The following is a 9,964-nucleotide window of genomic DNA, read 5'->3' as shown; positions in this document are numbered from 1 at the left end:
TCTAAAGAAGATTGTTATGTAGAAGAAACATGTAATGGTGTAGAAATATGTGGTGTTTACTGTGAAGTAGAGTTAATAGCTTTCTCTACAAAACCATCTCCCTTTGGTAACTTAAGAATGTACATGGGTAACGGAGATCTTCTGGAATCTTTGCAAACAACAAAATGTTGGAAATTATGTAGGAACAATTTATTGGCTTTAAAAAAGATTGATTCATAAGTTGAGGCCTTGGGAAAAAAAAATCATCATACTAATTATGTTCATCAATATAATTTTTAATGTGTTCTTCATTCACTATATCTCGAGCCACATTGGAGGGATCAAAATATTTGAAAGGAATAGTAGTGAGTTTCAACTCATTTAAAGCTAAAATTTCCTTCTTTGCATGCGAATAATTGGCAAGAGTGAAAAGGCCAACTTGCAATGGAATTTAGGCCAAAACTTCTTGGAATCTCTTTTAAGATCGAGGGTTATCCCAGTCCTAACAGACTAGTAAGAAATCTCTCTTGACAAAATTTTATCTAGAACATAAAGAGTTAGGACATGAGGTCATCCATTACTTCCCCAAATTCGGACATAAATGATTTTTTCCTCAATGAAACATCTTCCAATTATCAACAAATAATTGAGGGTTGTAGCTGACATCCTTGGGATTTTGAAGCTAAAAACAGTCTCATAAATAGGAATCAAGACTAGATAGAAAATGCGATAAAAGTGGTCAAAATAGTTCTCCCCCCAGAAAATGTTGTGGTATATATGTAACATCCCTGGTGAAAAATTCATGTGATAAAAGTTAATAAAGGCAAAATAAGACCATGAGAAAGGGAGACTTATTCCAAGTTAAATATTGGGCAAAGATATCCTAGTGGGAATCACTCGATGTGTGTTTTGGCTAAGGAAAATTAGCAAAGGCTAAGGCAAAGGCATTAAAAGGCAAAAAGGCATTTTTGACACATTTATTTATGAAAATAAAGAAAATTAGGTGAAAAGTAAGGTGAAAGGTTGTAGGTTGCATGTGAGGAGGAAATTGAAGGAAAATGAAGAAAACAGAGGCTTCATTAATAAAAAGGATTTTTAGGATCAGTTGGTAACCTTTTGATGGTTCAAGTTTGGAGCTCTCTCATTATTCTCATTCTCTCTCTCACTCTTGGTCACTTAGAGTTTTCTTGGAGCACTCTAGCTTTGGATCAAGAAAGTAAAAGGAAGGAAAGGGAAAGGAAGGAAAGCAAGGATCAAGGAAGGGAAAGCAAGATCAAGCAGCTTCAGTAGGAATACTTGCAGGTAACGTTTTGCATGTTCTAATTCCTAGTTGGTTTGGCCATACATGGGTTTTCATGTTGGTGTATGGTTCTCTTGCAGTTAGTGGAATGGTTTTGTCGGGTTATGATAGTGGTTTTCAGCCTAGCCTTTCCTTTTCCCAAATGCCATGGTATGTTGGGATTTTTATCTCAGTTTTGATTTTTGGTTTTCCGGATGGATTTTAGAATCTAGGGCAAAGGTTGTCTCAAGGTTCATTCCCAATGGCCTAAGAATACCTTAACCAGTTTTTGTAGGATACATGGTAAAGTCTGAGGGATAAGTCTCATATTAGGGCCTAATGATCTAGGTTTGGATTGCGGTAAATCCTGAGAGACTAGTCTCGGTTTAGGGCCTAGTGATCCGATATTGCATTGTGGTAAATCCTAAGAGAAAATGAGATGGAAAATTCCTCAAGGATAGTGATAGATTCCATATGGAATTCCAAGTTCAGATCAGTTGTAATTGGAGCACCGGTTTTGGTGTGATCATGGTTTGATGAGGGTGGAGGTGGTTTAACCTATGGATTCCCTTGGTTGTTCTTGGATTGGTTGTTTTATGAGATCCCACATTCATGCTTAGAATATGGCACGGGGGTGACTGGCTGAAAGAGAGATTTGGTTCAGGCATGTCTATGGTCGGGTGGTATGTGGAAGTCCTAAACCTGGTTATATTTGCCTATGATTAATAAAACTAAGTTCTCTTACTTTTGTACTTTTTTACATGTGGATTTAATGGTTGTCATATCTCTGATATTTATATGGTTTAATGCTGGTTATAAGCATGGTTATGTGATTGGTTCATGCCATGGTCATTTCATGTATTTACTTGTAATTATTAAATGGATGGATGCAAGACCTAATTGATTATATAATAGCTCAAATGCAGAAGGATGTGATCCTTCTAGTTATGTTTCATAGGTTATTTCAATAATTTATTCTTTGTCTTATTTCCTAGACCTATAGGTTGCATTGATGCCAAGTGTTTGAGAGAATGTCAATCCCAGTTGGGGATGCTTAGGCTTAGTCCTAAGGTTGATTTTGAGTATTCAATATTGTTATCATGTCTTCGAATGATTCTCAAGGTTGTAACAAGTTCTCGGCAGAGGCCGAGTTTCTAGACTATAAAAGTGGCTCAAATCTCGGGGTCACTAGCACATGTTTGTTGAGAAAATTCCATAGTCGTTGGCACATATGCCTCTGAGAGTGACTTTGAGTTGTTGTTCATTGTCTTGCCTATATCATGAGAGTGCCTTTGGGTTAAAAGGCTTAAAAAATGAGTGGGACCTAGGGACAAGATGTCTAAGTGGCTAACATCTCTCCTAGGGGTGTAATTCCTGATGTGGATGGGTTTGTTTGATGAATTCTGTCGATTCCATTTCCTTAAGGTCACCAAGAAAATTGAATCCTTATAGTAACCTCTCTCATCACATGTTTTCCCAATAAGTTGGCTGCTTGGTTGGACCTGGGAGGAGGGGGTGTTACAGATTGGTATCAGAGCATGGTTGTGCTCTCCTTGGGTGGAAGTGTTGGTCATGCATGCATGTCAATTGCATGTGTGTCTCTTACACTTGCATTCCATGTGCTTGTTGCATTGCATCATGTTGATCATGATTGTAGTAATGTTGTCATGAGGAACTTGATGTGATTTTATGGGATGCATCGCCAGATGTTTATGATTGGTTATATGTCGGTTACATATTAATTACATATTGCTTGACTACATCCTTGTAGGTTAGGCACATTCTTGAATGTTTTGATTACATGCATCATTATTATAGGTTGATTACAAGAATTGATCGCTTATAATCAACTACATGCATTCATATGTATGTGTAGTTGATTAGGCATTTCTTATTCATAGTTATAGTTGCATGTGGAATGTGTGCAATGGAGTAACAGTTGTTGTCATGCATGAGGTCATTTCATGCATTGTTGATATGGCCTTGCATTGATGACTGGACCCTAGCTAGAATGATGTTTATGTGTTGATACACTTATTCGATATATGTCTATATGTTGTTATGATTATGTTATACATGTATCACGTTGATTTGATGATCTTGCAGAAAGGGTATCCTCCCCAAATTATGCTAAGGTACATTGGTTTATTGTGATTTAGTTTAGCTGACATAGTATGCCTTATGGGAAAGAGATCAAATGGCTAGCAAGGTGGTAGACTACATAGAATCTCCCTAATCATCAGATGGGCAGCATGGTGTGGGGAATTCTTCTGACTTGCCAAACACATTGAGAATCCTGAAGGAAGAAATAAGGAGTTGTAAATCAAACAATGACCAAATCATTTAGGCACAAGAGAAACAAGCAGAGGTGAATGCGATACTATTTTAGAGTTTGTCATATTTGTAGCAATAAGGACCACTTCAGATCATCCATGGACATGAGGATAGAACTAATGGGGCATATGGCAGTAGGTCTCTTAGTAGACACAGGTCAGATAGATCTGACACGATTAGAGATGGAAGTTTTTTGGACACTCTGGATAGGAGAGGTGATAGACACAAGTACTATTCCAGCTTTGGCTCTGATAGGCATCATGATCATCATCGTCATCATCCTTATAGGAGGAATGATAGGGGATACTTTCCAGATGAGTTTATGAAGGTAAATCCACCTACCTTTGATGGAGGGATGAATAAATCATAGGACATAGAGGCATGGTTGCTTGGTATGAATAAATTATTTCGATTGCATGATTATTCAAAAAACATGAAAGAAAAGATAGCGACTTTCAGTCTCAAAGGTAAAGCGGATATTTGGTGAGAAGACGTGAAGAATTTCAAAGGTATACATGAGGAGGATTTGACTTGGCATGCATTTGAAAGGCTCTTCAAGAAGAATTACTTTTCTGAGAGGTACTATGATGACAGAGCTAAGGAGTTTTATAAGTTTTGGATGGGTCCTATGACAGATAATGAGCATACTAGCGGGTTTTTGGAGTTTTTGAGATATGTGCCTTACCTCAGGAAGGAGAAGGCCAAGGTTCAGATATTCATTAGTGGATTTTCAGTTGCATATAGAGACCAAATTGAGTTTGATGAGCTTAACTTGTTGGAGGAGGCCATCAGAAATTTGAAGCAATTTTATGAGCAGTCGAAGCACAAAGTTGAGCCTAAGCATGACTTGAAAAGAAATGAGAAAGCTAAAGGAAATGGCCACCAAAGAGAGGAATACCTAAAGATGCAAATGAGAAAGAAAATGCAGTTCCTTATAAGAGATTCAATACAACTACGAAGGGACGTGGAGAGCAGTAGGCTAGAGGCGATCGTAGGGAACCATTGTAGTGTTGGATACATGGTAAGGATCATCGTAAGAGGGATTTTTCGTAGTATCAGAGTGGTGGTAGACATAATATATATAGTGCTCAGGAGGCGCATACAATTGGTGATGTTGATCATAGAATTCCTCAGATCTATGCAGCTATGGAAAATAAGCATGAAGTTTTGTGATCAATTTGTTTCTATTTTGATTGATCCTAGATATAGCTATAGTTATATTAACTCTAGCCTAGTGGACAAGTGTAGTTTGAGAAAAGAAGTAAATGCAGAATCTTGGTTGGTATAGTTGGCTACAAGTACAAAGAAGCGAGCTCATCATTGGGTAAGAGCTTGTGCATTTGAGTTAAATGGTATGCCTACAATAGAACATTTGATTGTATTTCCATTGGGTTTGTATAGTATACTTTTGGGTATGGATTGGTTATACCTTCACAGAACCAAAGTGGATTTCTTCAAAAAATCCATTCAATGTGTGGATTAATAGTGGGGAAAAGAGGAGTTTGTAGGGGAAGAAGAAGTTTACATCAGTGAGGACGGTTACCGCTATGCAGGCTAAGCGTAGTTGCAGAAAAGGTTGTGTGATTTTTGTAGCACACATTTCTAGTAGTAAGGGTAAGGAGGTTTACGATGCAGATGTGTTAAGAAGGTACCCAGTTTTGCAGCAGTTTCAGGATGTATTCCCTGAGGACATTACAGAGTTGCCACCTCACAGGGAGGTATACTTTTCTATTGAGTTGGTGCCAGGGGTAGCCCCAGCATCAAAAGCACCTTAAAAGATGAGTACACCTGAGTTGGCTGACTTAAATTTGCAGCTGAAGGAAATGTCAGACAAGGGGTGCATTAGGCCGAGTGTATCGCGTTGGGATGCAACAGTGTTGATCGTGAAGAAGAAAGATGGTACTCTTATATTGTGCATTTACTTCAAGTAGCTAAAGAAAGTAACGATCAAGAACAAGTATCCTTTGTAGAGGATTGATGATTTGTTTGATCAGTTGAAGGGGGCCGCAGTGTTCTCTAAGATCGACTGGAGATTTGGATACCCTCAGGTATGCATCAAGGAAGAGGATATCTTCAATATTGCGTTTAGGACTAGGTATGGGCATTATGAGTTTGTTGTTGTTCCATTTGGTTTGACTAATGCTCCAGCTACATTTATGTGTTTGATGAATAGTGTGTTGCATACTTATCTGGACAAGTTTGTTAATGCATTCATTGATGAGATACTAGTATATTCTAAGAATGAGGAAGAACATGTTGAGCATTTAGTAGCAGTGTTGAGGTTGCAAAGAGAGAATCAGTAGTATTCTAAACTTAGAAATTTCAGCTTCTTTCATATGGAGGTACATTACTTGGGACATGTTGTCTCCAAGGATGGCATAGCAGTGGATCCAGAAATGACAAGGGCTATTATGGATTGGATAGCTCCTAAGAATGTGGATGAGGTGAGATCATTTATGGGATTTGCAGGTTACTATAGGAGGTTCATCAGGAACTTCTCACTTATTGCATATGTTATCACATCATTGTGGCGAAAAGGTAAGAAGTTAAAATGGACAAAAGAATGTGAGGCTAGTTTTGAGCAACTTAAGAAGTTGTTGACACATGCATCAGTGCTAAATATTGTGCATCTGGACAAGGATTTTGTAGTATGTATAGATGCTTTCAAGAGAGGATTGTTGAAGGAAGTGTAACTAGGTTTCGTCTTCATAAATGTACTTTTGATATTTGTACTTATTCAAGAAAAGAAATATTATTTTTATAATATATGATAATGAGTTTCTTTCTCATTTTAGTAGGTCTAGAACATGTCAAAGTGCTATATGTGAGTCAAATAGTCAAGAGAAAATATTGAAGGCCTTAAGGGCATGTTACACTATGTATAAATATATATTAAAGTCAAAGGCAAACCTCCAAGCGAATTCAAGTCTACTACTAGGCAAGGGAACCTTCAAGAAGATACTTCAAGCATGCTACACCACCATGGAAGTTATCCGCAAACTAATCAACAAATCTGCCTACAATCTACCCTCAAAGTTGGCCTAAAAGTAAGAGGACAAGTGGGCCAAAATATAGTTAGTCAAGTCAACTTAATTGGAGGGACAGTCCTCTATTTATATAGGTTTTCCACTCCAGAAGTTAATGCACAACTTGGGCTCTGAAATCCACAAGAAATAGAGGATAAGGAGAATGACAAAAATCTAAGGGAAAAGGTCTTCTAGGGAAGCAAGGTAGGGAAGAAGAAAAGCAAAGTCTGAGGGCCTATTTTCAAGTATATACACAGCCACACGTGTGAGAAAGTGAAGGTAAGTTTGTGTCTATATCAGAAGTAAAATCACAGTTGCATATTCTTCATTGGTTGGGCTAGTAACTAGGCTTACAAAGGCCTCCTACTCCAGCATGGAAGAAGGATGCTCAAGAAAAGTAATAAAGAAGGAGACGGAAATATAAAGGACTATTACTAGGGCTAGAAACAGTCACACATGCAAAGTGCACTAAGATTATAACAGCGACAAGTGAACATGTCATTGTTTAGATGAGAGATCAAACCTACAAGGACTCCCAAGCCTAGCGAAGGAGCCTATCTCTCTAAGCTAAAAAGAATCTAATTGGAAGACTAAGTTCTAGAAGACAAAGTGTTGGAAGAAGTGTTGAAAGAAGTGTCGACGTATATGGTACAGAAAGGAGTAAATACTTGACTTGTGCTCGGAGGATATTTTAGTCATAGGTTTATGGTTTGGCATTGATCAATAAGAGCTTCAATAAGAGAAAACTTACAAAGGGTTTTCCTCTCAAGAGTGGAGAGGTTTTGGCCCTAGTAGAGAGCCAACATCTTGTGTTATCGAAATCATTCTGCATCTACCTGCACCCAAAACTCAAAGGGAAGTAAGAGGTTTTTTAGGATATGTTGGTTACTGTAGGAGATTCATTGAAAGTTTTTCTAAGATAGCTGCCCCTCTTTTCTAACTTCTAGCTAAGGATAGTGAATTTTCTTGGACCATAGCTTGCCAACAGTCTTTTGAAACATTGAAGGAAAAGTTAGTACATGCACCAGTTTTAAGAGTTCCTAACTAGTCTCTGCCTTTTCACATTTCCTCTAAAGCTTTAGATTTGGATATTGGAATAGATTTAGGAGAAGAAGAAAATAAACAATCCTATGCTATTTATTATATTAATAAGTATTTGTCTTCCACTGAATTAAATTATACAGTTACAGAGAAAGAGTTTTTAGCTTTAATTTTTTCAATTAATAAGTTCAGACACTATATTACAGGATATGAAGTATTTGTACATATTGATCATTCCGCGATCAAATATTTGATGAACAGGCCATTAACTAGTGGTAGAGTGACTAGGTAGTTACTATTGTTGCAGGAATTTAATATTACTATTGTTGATAAACTAGGAAAACCTAAGGTTGTAGCAGATTTTCTTTCTAGATTAGATAATCCTGGTGAAGCAACCCTTGTTAATGATTATTTTCTAGATGAACATCTTTTTGCTATGTCAATAGATTCCCTGTGGTTTGCTGACATTGCTAATTACTTGGTTACTTGGAAAACACCACCCCACTTGTCCGCCCATGAAAAGAGTAATATTGTTCAGAAAAGTGCTGCATATTCCTAGATTCAAGGAGTTCTCTTTTATACTAGTCCAGATCTAATTATTCATAGGTGTGTAAGAGAGGAGGAAGTGTTTGACATATTGAAATATGTTCATGATGAACCTTGGGGAGGCCACTTCGCTGATAAGAGGACTACATATAAAGTATTGCATGCTGGTTACTTTTGGCCTTCCTTGTTTAAGGATGCCAAACAGTATGTCAGGTGTTGTGATAGCTGTCAGCGAATGGGCCGAGCTAATCAAACCAATGAAATGCCTTTATGCCCCCAAGTTATGATTGAGCCATTTGAAAAATGGGCTATTGATTTTATAGGGCCAATAAATCCAACATCATTAAGTAAAAAGCATATCTTGGTTTGTACAGATTTTGTTGCGAAATGGGTAGAAGATAAAGTTGTTTCTTTTGCTACGGAAAAAGTTGTTTTTGATTTTATTTTTACTGAAATCTTTACTAGATTTGGTGTACCTAGAGAAATTGTTTCTGACAATGGTTCATAGTTTATTTCTAATCTGGTACAGGGTGTGATGGAGAAATATAAGATATGGCACAGGAAATCCACGCCGTATCACCTGCAAGCAAATGGCCAGGTGTAATCCACAAACAAAGTGATCGAGTCCATTTTTACAAAGACAGTAAATATGCATTGGAAGGATTGGGCTGAAAGATTTCCATAGGCTTTGTGGGCATACAGAACCACTTGGAGAAATAGCACGAGACATACACCATATGAGCTGGTATATGGCAAACAGGTTTTGTTACCAATTGAATTCCAAATCAAAACTTTCAGAATTGCAGTTCATTTAGGACTAGATTCTCTGAGGAACAAAAATAGCGTCTTCTCCAATTAAATGAGTTAGATGAATTTCGTAGGGATGTTGTTCAGCAAAACATACTAAGTCAGTAGCAACGCAAAAGGTGGCATGACAAGTCTATTCAGAAAAAGCAATTCCAACAAGGTGATTGGATGCTCCTTTATGATTCTAGATTTAAAATCTTTAAAGGGAAATTACATACACATTGGATGGGACCTTATGAAGTGATTCGAGTATTTGATAATGGAGCAGTAGAAGTTAAAACTATTGATGGACAAAATTCAGTATTCTTGGTAAATGGACACAGGTTAAAGAAGTATTTTCAGCCACCTACCAAGAAAGATTTTACACAACAAGCCAATAGCAATTTGGGACGGTAGTGGTGAATGGTAATACCAACCTTTTGAAAACATGAATTCTCCTTCTTCTTAAAAATAAAAATAAAAAATAAAAAAGAAGAAAAAAAGTAAAGAAAAAATATTTTCCCGTAATTATGAAAATCAGTTCGCTGACATGATTGTAGAAAGATCAACCTGAAAACTAGTTTGTTGGCAAGAAGATCAAAAGTTTATAATAAAAAGAAAATTTTGCTTGATCTTTAGATATGCTAGCGACCACCAAGTAAAAGCAGGTTTATTAGAACCAACCTTTATACAATTGGGGTAATTAGCATGGATATTTTTACTCAAATAACACTTAATTTTTGCTGTAGTTATTTTTTCTTGCACCAGTGCAGGAAGACCTTCCAGAAAATTTTCTTCCTTTCTTCATATTCCACTTCCATAATATTCCCTTAGTTTTCTTCTTCAATCCCAGAATTATTAACCTTCCCACATTCTTCTAAATTTACCTTGTCCGCTTCGAAGAAATCCCACTTACCCTTGAAATTTTTTCCCTATCCCACTTCTGTTTATTCCCTCTTTTGGTACTATTCCT

The sequence above is a fragment of the Pinus tabuliformis genome, chromosome 7 (assembly GCF_031772625.1).
Source record: "Pinus tabuliformis cultivar Carrire ecotype Pingquan chromosome 7, CPIR1, whole genome shotgun sequence".
Taxonomy (NCBI): domain Eukaryota; kingdom Viridiplantae; phylum Streptophyta; class Pinopsida; order Pinales; family Pinaceae; genus Pinus; species Pinus tabuliformis.
Note: the sequence above shows the minus strand (reverse complement) of the source record.